Source organism: Ictidomys tridecemlineatus, chromosome 16 (assembly GCF_052094955.1).
Source record: "Ictidomys tridecemlineatus isolate mIctTri1 chromosome 16, mIctTri1.hap1, whole genome shotgun sequence".
Taxonomy (NCBI): domain Eukaryota; kingdom Metazoa; phylum Chordata; class Mammalia; order Rodentia; family Sciuridae; genus Ictidomys; species Ictidomys tridecemlineatus.
The window spans coordinates 49,355,521-49,371,816 of NC_135492.1; the positions used below are offsets into that span (position 1 = coordinate 49,355,521).

At 43.9% G+C, this 16,296-nt stretch overlaps 1 protein-coding gene across 5 annotated transcripts in view; it reads right to left on the minus strand.

Moving 5' to 3' along the window:
- The window catches only part of Chl1 (cell adhesion molecule L1 like), a 595,242-nt gene that overhangs the window by 190,853 nt on the left and 388,093 nt on the right, over nt 1-16,296 (minus strand). For 2 of the 5 annotated variants that reach the window (XM_078033576.1, XM_078033571.1), the window contains exon 1: nt 1,928-2,441. The exons of 1 other annotated variant lie outside the window; for it this stretch is intronic. The gene's annotated coding sequence lies outside the window, so the exon portion shown is untranslated. Of the gene's footprint in view, nt 1-983; nt 1,157-1,927; nt 2,442-16,296 lie in introns of those variants that run through there. 2 more of the 5 variants (XM_078033575.1, XM_078033573.1) reach the window with 2 other exon arrangements.

Genomic DNA, 16,296 nt, shown 5'->3' on the forward strand with positions numbered 1-16,296 from the left:
TCTACTAGAGCACTTGGGGCCACAACATGGAAATCCAGGATATATGCACTAGATTCTAGAACCCAGTTAAATTTATAAAAGCCACAGGGCAGTCCATCACCAAGAGACTGAAATTAACACAAATCCAACCACAACATCAGCAGATCCAAGAGGAAACACAGAATCTTACACACACACACACAAAATAAAAAATGCAGAATAAATTCATTTTCTTGTCACCAAAAGTTTCCTCAAATGGCTTTCTAATTTCTGTCAAATCAATAAATTGAAAAACCAAACCAAAGGGTTTGTAAGAGTTAGGATGGCCTGTAAATATTAATATCAATTGAGATTATTCCTGAAAACCAGAAAAACACAGCATTTTGCCTACAAGGAAGGTGCAGAGAAATGAGAATATACCAGCCATGTGTAATTAACTTGATGGGTATCACCAGTCAATGTTCAGAACTACAGCTAACTTTTGAGTGTCTGTGATGTGCATCACAATCGGGTTTGCACTGTCCTCTGGGGTGATTTCTTACCCAGTCTTGGAACAGCCCAATGTGGAACGTACAAGGCCATCCCTATTGTTCAGAAGGGGAAACTGAGGTACAGGAGAGTTAAACAGCTCTTCCCAGACACGCAGAGGAAGGGAGATGGATGAGAACCCACGTGGTCCGCCAGGGGGACTGGACCTTAGGCGAGCCCAGGTGCTTTACAGGTTGCCCAGCCTCTCACGCACGCTCAACCCCCGCCCCGCGCGTTCCGCGGGAGCGCGCCACCGCGCACGCGCCGGTTCGAGCTGCTACCTGCGGGTTCTGGGGGGCTGGGGATCCCTCCCGCCGGTACAGATGAATCCCCAGTGCCCTTCTCCAGGGACTGAGCCAGCGGCGGGCTCCCCGCAGAGGCGCCCAGCGGCGCAGCACGCACCTGCCGCTGCACACCTGCCCGCCTCCTCCGCCCACAGCCAGACCACCCACCCTACACCCGGGGGATTTGGGTACCTGCCGCTGCTTCTTTGCCCCCGGGTTTTTGCGGGAATTCCTCAGCCCTGCTCCTGGCTGGGCTAGGGCAGATCACTGAGAGCCAGAGTGGGAATGGAGAGGCCGGCGTTTCCTGCCTCTAGGCTCCAATCCCTGCTCTCCAAATTAATCACTTTCTGCCTGCTCCCTCCCCACGCACACTCAGAGAGAAAGAGGGAGAGGGAGAGCGAGGCACAAAGAGGAAAAAGGGACCATCCGTGACTGGCATCTCTAGCTCCCCAGGCTCGGCTACCAGGGAGCCATGGCAACCAGACCCCCTGGCCTGCCCTCTCGCCCCCACATTGGTCTGGGGAGGTGTAGCGCCTGCGCCTCCCGGTTTTCTCAACCCACCCTCCTAACCCATATCCCTAGATCCCCATTCCAGGCTGCGGGCATTCATGGACCCCTATACGTATCTAGCTAAAATCCTCTCCTGAGAATAGGAGCAAGAGCAGGAGTGGGGGGCAGGTGGAGATCTGAGCGTCACGGCCGAGAGATGGCCAGGGGGACAGAGGCCAAGACTGATCCCCCTCCTAGAGAGGGCGGAATCTACGGGAGGGTATGGAATCCTCTCCAGAGGGTGGGATGGACACTGGGGGTGGAGGGAGACTGAGTGTCAACCTATCCGTGACCAGAGGTAGTAAGGGGGAGCTGGAGGATTCCGGGAACCCAGTCCAAATCCAGCCTCAGCCACCTCCCGGGATGAGAGAGGAGGTGTCTCTACCCAGGTTAGGGCAGAGGGACCTGCGAACGCTTCTGTTTGGGGCAAGGACGCAACCCTCTATTGCTCACCATTTCTTTTCCAAAAAGGGTTGACCCTCTCCGCCCCGGCTCCAACCCTTACTTAACCCTCGCTCCATCTCGCCCAGACCCGAGGAGTGGGAGCTAGCCCCCAGGGCTAGCAAGAGCCATGCAAAAGGACACACCTGAGTCTCCTCGGACACCCGATCGGTCCGGTACCTTCCCTCCAGGAAACTTCTCCCCGAGCTGCCCAGGACTGGGGAGAGGGAGGAGCAGAGTCCGGCGTCTCGGGGAGGATCCAGGGGAGTTTCTAGCCGGCCGCCCTCCGCGGATCCACACCGGTGTCTGCACGCCGAGATCCCGCCTCTTCCCTCCAGCTGTCAGCGCTGGTTTCGCTGGACCTGTTCGGGCTTGCACCGGGGTCCACGCCCTCCTGCCAGAGACTGGCTCACGCCTCTCCCTCCTCTTTTTTCCTCGGTTCTGCTCTGCCACCCCTCACCCACGCCGCTGATTTTTCCCTGCCTTCGCACACTCCCTTGGGACAGGGAGAGTTGCAAGCTTAAGACTTTTTATCTGTCACGCCAAGCAAAGAGCCTAAGCCAAAACTTGTCATTTGCAACCTCTCTTGGTCAGAGGAGGTAGGATCGCTGCTCCCCTTTGATCTGCAAGAGAGAAATTTAAAAGGAAACCCCTCCCCTCTCTCCCTCCTGAGGGTTTCCCTCAGTTCATATTCCGCACACGGGTTGCCAGTCTGGTTTTCAGTGCTGCTGGTTGGAGGGGTGTGGTGCCATGGGTCTATTTAAAAATCCCCTTTTGGCTTTCCCTTCGCCTTGAGAGGCGTGGCGGGGCTACTGAATTTACAGAGGAAGGCACTACCATGGGCGATCGAATCAGTACATACAGAAATTCAGAGACCTTCCACCGCCGGAATACTTCAATGCTATGTTCACCATGTTGTTCTATAAGATTTTTCCTGCATGCTCTCTATTATTCACGGTTATAGAAGAAAGCCCTGCGTGCTCATTCTCAAAGCAAAAGAGCCATTTTGGATGCTTTATCAACTCCATCGACAGATAGAAATGTTTATTTTAGAAAAGCCCCAACATAGGACTAAGTTACAGGCTTGGGCATTGTATCTGATTCATACAATTCTTTCATTTTCTTCCCCCACCATGATATTTTCCAAAGTATGCACACAAAACCGTGGAGGGGAGGGGGGGAATCCTGTTGCATTTAAGTTCTCTTTGATGGTAACAGACTTATTGACTTCTAATTTTTACTCCACGGAGGCTGTGAGATTGACCTAACAGTCCCATTTTGTTCTCAGGGAGGGCTTCGAACAATGAAGACATTTAGAGCTGAGAACTTCCCTCGGACTTGGATGCAGCTACAGAGAGGGGTCCAGGGAGGAGCAAGAAGAAGGGGAACTCAGGATTCTGAGTCCCAAGCAATTCAATGGAATATTCTGAAAATGAATACACGCACGTTTGCATTTTAGTTATTGGTAACCTTGGGGCCTGTATTCTGTCAGTTCTTGTGTGGGCAAGGTTCCTCCCCGCTGCCTTGGCAAACCGCAAACGCAAGTGAGGACAGGATTCGTCCTAACTTTAAATTGTGCTGCTGGAGTGATTTCCTTCCCCCGGGGGCCATCATTATTCATGTGGCATGTTTTCTAAAGAAGACACAAAGAATATTGAATAAAATTCCAACAAGGAAAATATTGTGCCTGTAGCAAACCGTTTCCAGGTCAAGAAGCCACTAGAGAGAGACACAGCTCAGTTGGTCTCAGGACTTTACTACCTTCTGGGGAACCATCCAACTGGGCAAGACCCAAAACTCCAATTTTGGCCAGAGCAACTGTGTACTCTTAGACATAATAGCTCTTTCCTTCTCTGTGATTTGTTTGCCTGACATGAGGATCATTGGAAGTGTGTGTGCGTGTATGTGTGTGTGTGTGTGTGTGCACTTGTGTGTCTGGAGAGAGAGAGACAGAGAACTTACATTTATTAATCACTGAATGCTTTGGGTGTTAGGGTTATGGAAGAAAACTCAGTAGACAAGACCCATCTCTTCTTTTTAAATCAAATATCCAAAACTAGGTTAGCTAATACCAAGGCCCAATGCCCCAAACAGGGAGATGAAGTGTTGGTTGTTAAATACAGAGGTTTTTCTTAATAGGTGACCTTCTGAGTATCTGATGCTGCATATAATTGTGGAAATGATACCCACCTCTGGCTCACTAAGAATGGTAATTAAGTCAGCATATATGCAACACACTGTACCCTAGGCAATGAAATTTTAACAAAGAGGAAGAGAGGTAAAGGTAAGGAAGAAGAGAAGGCAGGAAGGAAGGAATAGAGGGAGGAGGGCAGAAGGCACCGAGATGATGAATAAAGAAAAAAAAAAACATGTTTGTTCAGAGGTGTGCACTGTGGAGGCCTCTGGCTTTAATTTCGACATCCAAGAGACACCTCCTAGCTATTATCTCCAAGGATGGGCTCATATTTTTAATATATTATCAAACACAGGCAATTGCATGAGGTTTTCCTGGCCCTGGCATCCTTATAGTTCCAATGTTCAGCCTCCAGGAAAGTCAGAAGCAGCAGACAGCTCTCAGCCAGAGCAGATGTGTGCAAAAGACACCTTCTGCTGCTGCTGGGGACCTCTCTCCTGGCTCCCTTACGCTGTCTGACACTTCATTCAGACCCAGTTCCCACTCACACCCAATCCTAATCTACCAGGCGTCACCCAGCTGCACGTAGGCACTGGAACAAGACTCCAATTCTGGGGTGTCATGTGGACATGTATCACATGAGCTTGGAGAGGTGTGAATTCTCTCCCGTGCAATTGAGGAAGACCCTGTCAAGTGAAAATACTCCTCCTTGGGAACCACCCATGGAACAGGGGTGGGGGGAGGAAGGGGTTGTCTCCTGAATGGAAGCAGAAGATGAGGGAGACAGGCCAGTCAAGTGGGAAGACATTAAAGGCAGGAAGAGCTGGGGTATTTTTCAAAGCTTTTTCCTACTGATTTACTGGCCACTCTCTGCCTGAACCATCATTTGGTACCATTCCCAGAGCCGGGGCCATTGGAGGAGTGTCGCTTCCTGGCAAAGCAGCGTTGCTAGTGATAGGGCAGCGTGCCTAGAAAAATCGTTTAGCAGAAGAGCTGTAGTTTTGGAAATGCCATTTCAGTCTAGCAGCGGCGAATCGTCGTCGCAGATCGACAGGGGCTTTCTGGCCAACTGCTGTCATCAAGGAAAGCAGGATGTTCCACCGAGGAGAAAGGCGTCCGTCAAACACAACCTTGGAAGTGCAAAAGCAGCCGCCTTCATTCCCTCTGCAGAGTCTCATTGCCAGTCAAGAGTCATTTTGCTTGTCCTTTCATACAAGAACAAAAGGACCCGTATGGAGAATCAAAGAGCATTAATTCTGGAACAAATAGAAAGGTAAAATATTCTGTCTCCTATCAGGGAATCATTCATACCTCTGATTTGGCCCTAGGAGGTCGTGAGAACAGGTACTTTCACTGGCTTTTAGCAGGGCTTCTTCATTTTACAGGCATTCATTAGATTATCCCACGTATCCAAGATAATGGTGTTATCGAATCATATGCCATCAGGCCTCCATTGATTGCTTGTACAAATGAGAAATATTTGTCACCCTCCAATCAGAGGTGGCTGCCACGGCTTTCCTCTTGGTCATCTGCTGCAAATCCTTGCAGTAAATTCTTATCTCAGAGGCCTATGAGCTGGTCTATGAAGCAGGACAACTTTCTATATGTTCTGGGAGAGTCCTGGTATTTTGGGGGTGGGAGGGAATTACGGGGGATTGAACTCAGGGACACTCAACCACTGAGCCACCTCCTCAGCCCTATTTTGCATTTTATTTAGAGACAGGGTCTCACTGAGTTGCTTAGCACCTTCCTTTTGCTGAGGCTAGCTTTGAACTTGCCATCCTCCTGCCTCAGCCTCTGGAGCTACTGGGATGACAAGCGCGTGTGCCACCGTGACCGGTGAGCCCTGATATTTTTAAAGGACAGGCGTTTCCTGTGAACCTCTATTTCCAGCATAACATGAAATCAAGATGAGACTTCAGACAACGCATTCTCTCCCATAGCTTTCGGAAATGTTCTCAAGACTCTACAACTGGTTCGTGGCCTAGAATATGTTGATAATCCCCCAATTCCTAATCTTGTACCACTCAAGAGTATGATGAGCAGCTGCCGTCTTTGAAGAAATGGACATGCATTCCAATTCTGCTGCAGAGACCAAGACAAAACTATTGACTAGTGAGATCACCCTGGAGTGATGCTAGAAATATAAAGGCTCATCTTTACAGAGACCAAGAGCCAGGACAAGAGTCTGAGTTTCTTCTTTTCTCCAGTCTGTTTTGTCCATTTGGGTTTAGAAATGTTTCCCAGTCAACAAATAAAGGAAACATGCTAGAGAAAAATAAGTCAGCAAGTGGGGCTGATTCATATACGATTTGGCAGAACTTGCCTGGGTCAGAGCCTACTTACTAACAGGAAACACTGAACTCGTCTTTTCTTTGAGATGCTGTCTGTCAGAGTCTCTTTATTATAAGGGTTGAAACTTGCCCCTAACTAATGCAGCTGGAATCTCTGTCACCAGAACAGTCTCAGAAGTGCCAAGGGAGACAGGAATGGGGGCTGCCGTGAGCATCTGTTGGTCTTGCCTGCCTTAGTATTCATCCACATTCATTCAGCTCAACCATCGCTGGGGAATCTTATCTCCTGTATTTCTGTGGCTGATCTGAGGTTGATCCCAAAGTTCACTATCTACCCAGAAATAACGAACCTGCATCTTCCATCTCTTTATCTTTGGGAACCACACCAATGAAAGGCATTGGGCCCAGAGAGAACCAATGAGAGTCTGCTACAGTTTGGATGTTAGATGTCCCCAGAGGCCCATGTCAAAGCTTTGGTCCCCTAGGTGGTGCTATTGGGAGCTGGTTGAACCTTTGAGAGGCGAGACCTAGGAGATCCTTAGATCCTAGCTGGCATGACCTCCAAGGGGATTCAGGCAGGCGATCGCAATCACAACGGCAGTCAGACAGCCCTAAGTTCAGAAGCCCATGGTCCTCAGAGGACTTAAGTTCAGTCTGGAGAGCTGGCTAGTCTTACGAGGGACTGCTCTGCTCCAAAGAAGGAACTCACTTGAGGCCTCCTCTAGCATCCTGGGAACCACAGCTGCTGCCAAGCATCATCTTACCTTAGGGGCCCAAAGCACGTCCCTGATTCTGTTAGAAGACTTGGGCTAGAATATTCTTCTGGGTGGAAGACCGCATCCCTTCAGCATTCTGCAGCTTCAGGACCAGAGGCTGCCACAACCACACACCAGAGCCCCACCAACATCTGACCATGCTCTGCCCCAAAGGAAGTAGGGAAGTTCTTCTTTCCAGCCCACAGCCTTGGGGCACCAGCTATGGCTTCACCTGTACCCATCCATCAGGAACCATAGCCAACAGCTGCAGCAACACAGCTACCAGAAGCCCCGGTTGCTGGCACCGCCTGCACAGGACACTGGAAGGGTCTCCTCCCAGTCTGTAGCCTTGAGACAGTGGCTGCTGATGCAAGTCTCTCCCTGGGGACCAGGAGACTGTCCCAATCCTGTCATGCAGTTCCAGGACCATGAGTCCTGTTTTAGTTAGCTTTTTCATTGCTGTGACCCAAAGGCTTGAAAAGAACAATTAGTGGAAGAAAAGGTTATTGGGGGGTGGGCTCATGTGGTTTTACAGGGCTCAGTCCATAGACAGCCAAGTGCATTTGTTAAGGTCTGTAGACAAGTCAAAATAACACCTGGTATTTTGCCAGAGAAATGTTAGAGTTCATAAACAAGTTTGGATGGTGCCTGGCAAAATGCCAAAGGGAGTGGTTTGAGAAGTAACAAAAGCGAGCCATTAAGTGTGGAGATTCCTTATTGGTTGACTGATGTATCTAGTTTATGCTAATTAAGATAAGCTGTGCAAAATGTATAAATAGCTCTGTTGTCCTACAATAACCGGCTCCCTCTCCTGCTGTATCAAGGTACACAAGTTATTCGTCACCCACCCACCCCCCCCCCCCCCCCCCCCCCCCCCCCCCGGTTATTCTGCTGCAGCCGGACCCCGGCATGCATTGCTCTGTCAGAGGTGAGGTAGGACACCGTAGAAGAAGGCCAGGCAGACTTAGAAGGAAAGGAGTTCAGGACCTGGCCCCAGGAAGCAAAGAGAGAGGGAGCAAGAGTGCTCTACTCCACAAGGACAAAATATATATCCCAAAGGCACAGCCCCAGTGGCTTACCTCCAGCCCCAGCCTACTTGCCTGCAGTTAACCCACTCCACTGGATGAATGCACTGACTAGGTTAAGGTTCTCGTGACCCTATCATTTCACCTCTCAACTTTCTTGTATTGTCTTACACGTGAGTTTCTGGGGATCACCCCTATCTATACCAGAGCTGCTACCAGTGCCGTAAGCCTCCTACACACCAGAGCTTGCCCGGTGTGGTCTACAGACATTCCCATTCATACCCTGCAGCTCTTGGGCCACAGATACCCAAGACAGGACCCCAAGATCTACCTGTGCTTGAACCACAGGACCTAGAGAAGGTTTCCTCCGTGTTCTAAACCTCAAGGAGCATGAATACGAGTTCCGCAAGCCCAAGCATTCCCTGCATTGTGCTAGGGAAGGTATAGACTTGGGGTGACAGCTGCTAATACCTCCTGCACCGGTATCACTTCTTCTTGTCCCTTGGGACCTGGAGAAGGTATCACCTGTCTTCCAAGCTCCGTCAAAGCAGCCAACAGTGTTACGAACTGTGTCACCAATGGCAATCACTGCACAGGACCAAGGGAAGTTCCCCATCTCTGAGTTCATGGTTACTGGGACCATCATCTATTGTTCATACCCAGGACCTGAGCGAGAGGTCCCATTCTGCCCTGTGGCCCCCAAACTGTGACAATGGTGTCATAGGCCCATTCTGACAGACCTGGGGAAGGTCTCCATCACATTCTGTGGCTCAGGGACTGTGGCTGCTGGGGCTACCACCCTTGGCACAAGTCTCTCCAATGCATGGTGCTGGCAAGATTATATGTTCACATGTAGAAGAAATAATGAAATAATGAAACTCACCCTCTCGCTACTCACAAAATTAACTCAAAATGAAACAAAGACCTAACTATAAAACTGAAACATGAGAATTTGCTTTCTAGACTACAAGAACACTTCAGGAAAACACTTCAACACATAGGTGTAGGTTATGATTGTTTATACAGGACCCCAAAGGCTCAGGCAACAAAAATAAAAGTAGACAAGTGAGATTATGTCAAACTGAGACACCTCTGCACAGCCAAGGAAATAATCAACCAAATTAAGAGACAACTAGAGAACGGGATGAGATATCTTGAAACTATTGGTCTGATAAGAAATTGATATGCAGGATACATAAGAAACAAAACAGAAACCACCGCCCCCCCCAATGCAAATAATCCAATTAAAAATTTTCCAAAGAACCGAATAGACACTTTTCAAAAGAAGACATACAAAAAGAATATGAAAATACGCACAATCTCATTAGTCATCAGGAAAATGCAAATCAAAACAACAATGAGGTATCATCTCATTCCAGTTAGAGTGGCTGTCATCCAAGCGGGGGTGGGGGGGAAATAATAACAAAAGCTGTTGAGGATGTGAAGAAAGGGGAAATTTCATACACTGTTGATGGGAATGTAAATTAATGTAACCATTATGGGAAAAAGTACGAAGTTCCTTCCAAAATTAAAAAGAGAGCTATCATATGATCTTTTAATTCTATTACTGGATCTATACGCAGAGAAGATGAGAAGTCATTACACCAAAATCGTACTTGCACTCCCATGTTTTCGAAGCCCTATTCATAATAGCTAAAGTATGGAACCAACCCACATGCCCTTTCGTGGATCTATGCCCAAAGGACTTAAAATCAGCACACTACAGGGACACAGCCACATCAATGTTTACAGCAGCACAATTCACAATAGCTAAGTTGTGGAAGCAAACTAGATGAATAACCCCTCAATAGATGAATGGATAGAGAAACCATGGTGTGTGTGTGTGTGTGTGTGTGTGTGTGTGTGTGTGTGTGTGTGTACACACAATGGAATATTACTCAGCATTATAAGATAATAAATTATGGCATCTGCACATAAATGGATGGAGTTCAAGAATATCATGCTAAATAAGCAATGTAAACCAATCCCTAAAAACCAAAGGCAGAATGTTCTCTCTGATAAGTAGATGCTGATCCATAATGGGGGTTGGGGGAATGAGAAGAATGAAGGAACTTTGGATTGGGCAAAGGGGTGGGGGGAAGGGGGTATAGGGGTGGGAAAAATGGTGGAATGAGATGGGCATCATTACCCTAGGTGCATGTACTATTGCGCAAATGGTGCGACTGCATCGTGTTCAACCAGAGAAATGAAAAGTTGTGCTCCATTTGTGTAGACAATGAAACGAAATGCATTCTGCCATCAGGTATAACTAATTAGAAACATTCTTAAAAAATAAAAAATAAAAAGACTAAAAAATGTGGTAAATATGCACAATGAAATATTATTCAGCCTTAAAAAAAGACTGGAATCCTGTCATTTGCAGCAACATGGATAGAACTGGAGGTCATTTAGGTAAGATAAACTAGCCAGACACAAAAAAGACAAATAAGACATCTTCTCACTCATTTGTGGGAACTAAAAACTTTGATTTCATAGTAGAAAGAAATGCAACTGGGATCACTAGAGACCAGGAAGAACAGGAGGCAGAGGGGAGGTCCAAAGTTCAACAAGGAACACTGAAACACAGAGGAGGAATTAATTCTACGTTTTCTATAGCACCCTAGGCAACTATCCGTTAAAGTCGTCCAGATTTCAAAGTAACTAGGAAAGTGTGAAGTTCGCAGCATATGAAGACGATTAACGTTTGAAGAGACAGACGTGCCTATTGCCCTCATTTGACCATCACACATTGTATAGATGTATGGAGTTGTCATAATGTACCCCATAAAGATGTATGAATGCTGTATCTCATTAAAATTGTTCTAAAAAGTTTAGCATAAATATAAACAGGCATAGGAACTGACTTTTGTTGTTGATGTTTGTTTTGAATGATGATATAACGGTACATTCTTTGTAGGTGTATTTTTAGCGGTTTCATAAAGTGCTGTGGACCAGTTAGTCTATGGAATGTTTAGAGGCCACAGTTCATTCTTTCAATTAAACTTTCTTTGCTGCAAAATAAACATATTAATTAGCAGACACGTTCTGCAATCACAAAATGCTCTTATGTAACACGCTGTGTGAGTCCAGAGGTAGGTCAGTTATCGACAGAGAACACATTGGACTCATTTTCTTTTCAGGGTTAAGTAAGAGTTGGAAATTTACTTTTCATATTGTTTTTCAGAATGTAGTAAACAGAACCACTAAGACATTCAAAATGCTATTGCCACACGGTACAATGAGCTCACAGCGATGGTCCTAAATCTCCTGTTTGTATTGACATAAAAGATTTGTCTTATCTTACAGGGATTAGTTTCTTTACCTTCTGCCCTGTCCTTCCTGTTTTTCATCCATGTAATTTTTATTTTTTTCCAGCCTTACTAAAACTTAGGGCACATGGCCAGGCATGAGTTGTACTGACCACTTGTATTTCCTACGTATAGCGTTTACTCTAGGCAGGAAAGATTTATGGGTTTGGATGTCTCTCAGCCCATTCATAACACTACAAATGTGAAATAAGTTTGAAATAATTCCTTTCTTGCATATAGGAACTTCTTAAAAGTTTCCTAAGAGTAGCGGATTTGAATGTCTCAAATGTGAGTAAAAGTGGAAATTTCATGATGAAAATCTCAAGTATCCTTAAATATCTAAAATGCTCTAATACACTTATCCAAAGAAGAGACGGAGAAGATAACAAACATTAAAGAATATATTCAATGTAAATAATAATGAGCCAATACATACCAAATTAAATAACTTAATAACTTTTTTGCCAATAAAAATATAGCAAAGTCAAAATATAACTGGATTACCAGTTTCTGTATGGGTGCCATTTTGGATATCATCAATGCATGCAAAAATTCTAGAAAAAAAAATTACACTTTATACTATTTAAATTAAATGATACTGTCAGATATTTTACTTGCTAGAGGTTTCAAGAGGTACATAAATTTGGAACCAGGCATTTCAAGGTGAGACTCCAGGCAATGAAAATAACCAGAAATAAAGAATATTTCTATATGCCTATAGATATTCAGGGATAAAATAAATTATAAATACATATAAGTGTATTTACTAGCCTGAGTCATATGAAACAGCCACCACTTCACCACTTCTTATAAAAATGGTTATAAAATTGACTTATAAAATTGACATTCAATTGGTTACAGAACACTGTTCAACCTAATAAATTATTCCATAATCCTATGATGAAACAGTTAATAAAATGATGTTTTCAAAGATGTATAAGTTGAGGGCTTGGATTGTGGCTCGGTGTTGGTGCGCTCACCTAGCACGTGGGAGGCACTGGGTTCGATCCTCAGCACCACATAAAAAGAAAATAAAGGTATTGTGTCCACCTACAACTAAAAAAATAAATATTAAAAAAACAACAACACTAAAGATGTATCATATGAAAAATTATTTGCAATGCAAAGTTACAGACTTTAAGAGATAGATAGATCCTTTTCAGGACCGGATGTTCTGCAGACAAAACCATGATAGATGAAGCTAGTAACCATGTGTTTTCTTTCCTTATTTTATTCACCTACAATAGGTAGATTGCGTCCTGACCTCCACCTAGATCTGCAGATCAGGAGAGTCAGCCGGGACCGTCTCTTTCCCAGAGTTGCCTCCCTAGTTCAGCATCTTCCTGATGTGGGTCTCATTCTCATGGTTACTAGCTTCAAGGAACAGAAGACACAGTTTAGGAAACCTGAACAACAGAAAAAAATGAAGAAACCCACCAAGCAGACAGCCAGAGAGAGGCTTCTCCAAATTTTACCAATAAGTGCTGTCCGGCACCTGGCCATCCTCTGGAATGGGCATTACTAGGTGCTAAGGAATGAACAGTTGGGCCACCCCACCCCCCAGATCCTTACTTTGAAAATGAATCCACAATGAGATGGCGTTTGTACATAGAGCCTGTTGGAGGTGACGGGATCATGAGCATGGAGTGTTCACCAATGGATTTAGTGCCCTTGTAAGGAGCCCCTGGAGAGCACCTCTAGCCCTTCCACCGTGGGAGGAGCTGGTGCAGAGACAGTGCCTATGAACCAGGAAGCAGATCCCATCACATCAGCCAGCCAGCTCCTAGAGGTTGGCCTTCCTGGCCTCCAGAACTCCAAACTTCTGTTGTTCATACACCACCAACCTACAGTATTCTGTGATAGCAACCAGAATGACATAAGAAAGCCAAGCCATCTCCGAATGGCCCTGCTGAGGTTAAGAAAGTTGAACTGAGATTTCAACAACCAGGGGCTGGGGATATAGCTCAGTTGGTAGAGTGCTTGCTTTGCATGCACAAGGCCCTGGGTTCAATCCCCAGCACCTCACACACACACACACACACACACACACAAGTATTTGAGATTTCAAATTTCAACAGCCGTTCGCACAGGATACTGTAGTTTGATTCCTGCAGTATTTATTGCCTGCAAAGAAAAATAGAAATCAGCTCAAAAAAACAATCCAAAATCATTCATCTTATGATAAGACGGGACAACGCATCACGATGGTATGTCGATTTTAGTTCTTTGGGATCGATGCTGAGGAGTGGGTCAGCTGGGTCATATGATGGTTCCATTCCTCATCCTTTGAGGACCATCCATGGTGCTTTCCAAAGTGGTTGTACTCGTCTGCAATCCCTCCAATATACGAATGGATCTTTTCCCCCACATTCTTGCCAGCCTTATTCTTTATATTCTTGATAATTACCGTTCTGATTGAGGGAGATGAAATCTCAATGTGGTTTTGATTGCTTAGGGGTGATGAGCATTTTTTCATGCATCTGTTGAGCAGCTGAATTAGAAGAAAGAAGTTATGCGTTTGCTGGTAATTGGACGGAACAGGAGCACATCATGCTAAGTGAAATAACACAGACTCCGAAAGTCAAGGGTCGAATGTTTTCTCTCACATGCAGAAGCTAGACCCAAAATGAGGGAGGAAAGGCAGGGTGTAGTCCCAGGAAAAGAGAATAGAGGTCAATGGAACAGAGGGAGGGGATTTAAGGGGAGGAAGGAGGGATAGGGAAAGAAAAATGATACTGAATAAACAATGCTATGTACATATCTAAATACACAGGACAACATGTTCCATGCTCAATAAGAACACAGTGAAGATGACCCCAAGATGACCTCGACACTGGACTGAGCAAACAAGTATCTGCAAGCACAAATACAATTATGCTCAGGGAAATAATCAATTTGTTAGCTAAATTTTAAACAGGGAAACTTAAAGAACAAAACGGGAAGCCAAATATATATATTCTAGGTTTGAAAATACCATATCTGAAATTAAAAACTTCAGTTAGCTTAATAGGAAGTTGGAGGCAACAGAGAAGAGTTGAATTTGAAGATAGATCCCTAGAACTTTCCTAACCTTAAAAACTGAGAGGGGAAATATTAGGAAAAAAAGAAAAGATCCTCCCAATACTTAACATGTATATAATTTGATTCTTAAAATACACAACTTGGGAGGCTGAGGCAAGAGGATTGCAAGTTCAAGGCCAGCCTCAGTAACTTAGGACCTAAGCAACTTAGTGAGATCCTGCCTCTAAATAAAACATAAAAAGGGCTGTGGTTAAGCACCCCTGGTTTCAATCCCTGGTACAAAAAAACAAAAAAATAGGAGAGATGGGTCATAAAATCTATTTGAGAAAATATATTTGTATTATGTGTTTATATCATTTATTATGATCACATTAGATGAAATGTATATTGTTTTATAAATATTTATGTTACAAATATTTGTATTTTAAAATATATTTACAATATAAATATTATTTTATAGATATAGATAAATCATATATTTTTATATTTATGAATGTGCAGTGATTTATATACATTTATACATATAAATACATATTTATATACAAATATACAATATCTTATAATGTATAAATATAAAAATATGGATGTAAATATGTAATAATAGCAGAAAATGTACCAAATTTGGTGCAAGTCAGAAATTTGTAGACTCAAAGATCTCAGCAAAGCTTCAGAAAGATGAGTTTAAAGAAGGCCAGCACCTAAGTGCATAATAATCAAAATGACCAAAAAGGAAATGTTGGAAAGCATCCAGAGAGGAAAACAGCATATTACCTTGTGCTTACAGCAAATTTAAAGTACGGAAAGAAAGAGACCAAAACAACCTTCCAACTCAAAATTTCTTTGTGCCATGAAAATATTCAAATATGTAAGCAAAAGTCAAGACGATTCTGCAGATAAAAGAAAATTAGAGGATTATCCTCCATCCACACTGAACTCTAAGACATGGTAAAAGTCACTTTAAGTCATACCGAGTGGAAACTCAGATCTTTATAGGTAAATAAAGAGAATTGGAAATGGCAAATATGTGGGTAAATAGAAAAGACTATTTTTTTTTTCCTTTCAATTTACTTAAATGATATACGGCTGTGAACAGCAAAAGGCCTTGCTCTTGCTCCCAGTAAAAGTGAGACAATTTGCTGCCCTCAGAGAAGATGCACATTATTACATACATAAATCATTTCCTACGTGAAGATATGTTTCAATAATCTGTATTTCCTAAATAAAAATGTATCATTTTTCACAACATGGATTTCAGCTGGTGTTTCATGATGAGCAGGGCTGAGCAAGCCTACAGAGACTTAGAGAAAGATCAGCCCAATTAGATAAAAATGAAAATCCTCTTTTCAGGTCTAAATTCTGCCTCTGCTCTCTAGGAAGAAAGAGGTCATTAAATGATGATTTAGTTGGGGGCTCTTTACTGATTAGAATGCAAAGCACTTCACCATTTGCATTTGAAAACAAAGTGGATTAAATATAGCTGGTCCACTTCAAAATAAAAGAACTTAAAATTGATCTAAATTTGTAGGAATTGCTCAAGAGCAGGATAGAAAAAGTCTCTCCCCAGTATATTGTGATATTTTTTTTCCACTATGCACTGAGAACTGCAGCAGAAATCACAAGAACAGATTCATTGGCAATTATCTTATATACAATGAAATCAGCAAAATTCTTGCACTTCAAACATGTTTTATCGGCTTTATTGAGTGAAAGACACATCTTGGGGTAGCAGCTTTTTTATTCTCGAAATTAGATGGAATAATGAACATTAACATCCCAAAGAGGATGATTATTTGAAGATCAGACACAATCATCTTAAACCAAAAGAAAAAAGAAAACAAATTTTTTTCATGCCATTTCATCCTGTATGGTACCATCCATGCAAGAGTTAGATATCATCGGCAGAAAAATATCATTTTTAATTTTTCATAATGATGAAATGACCAATTACCTATGAAGGTATAAGTGTAATGCATTTTTA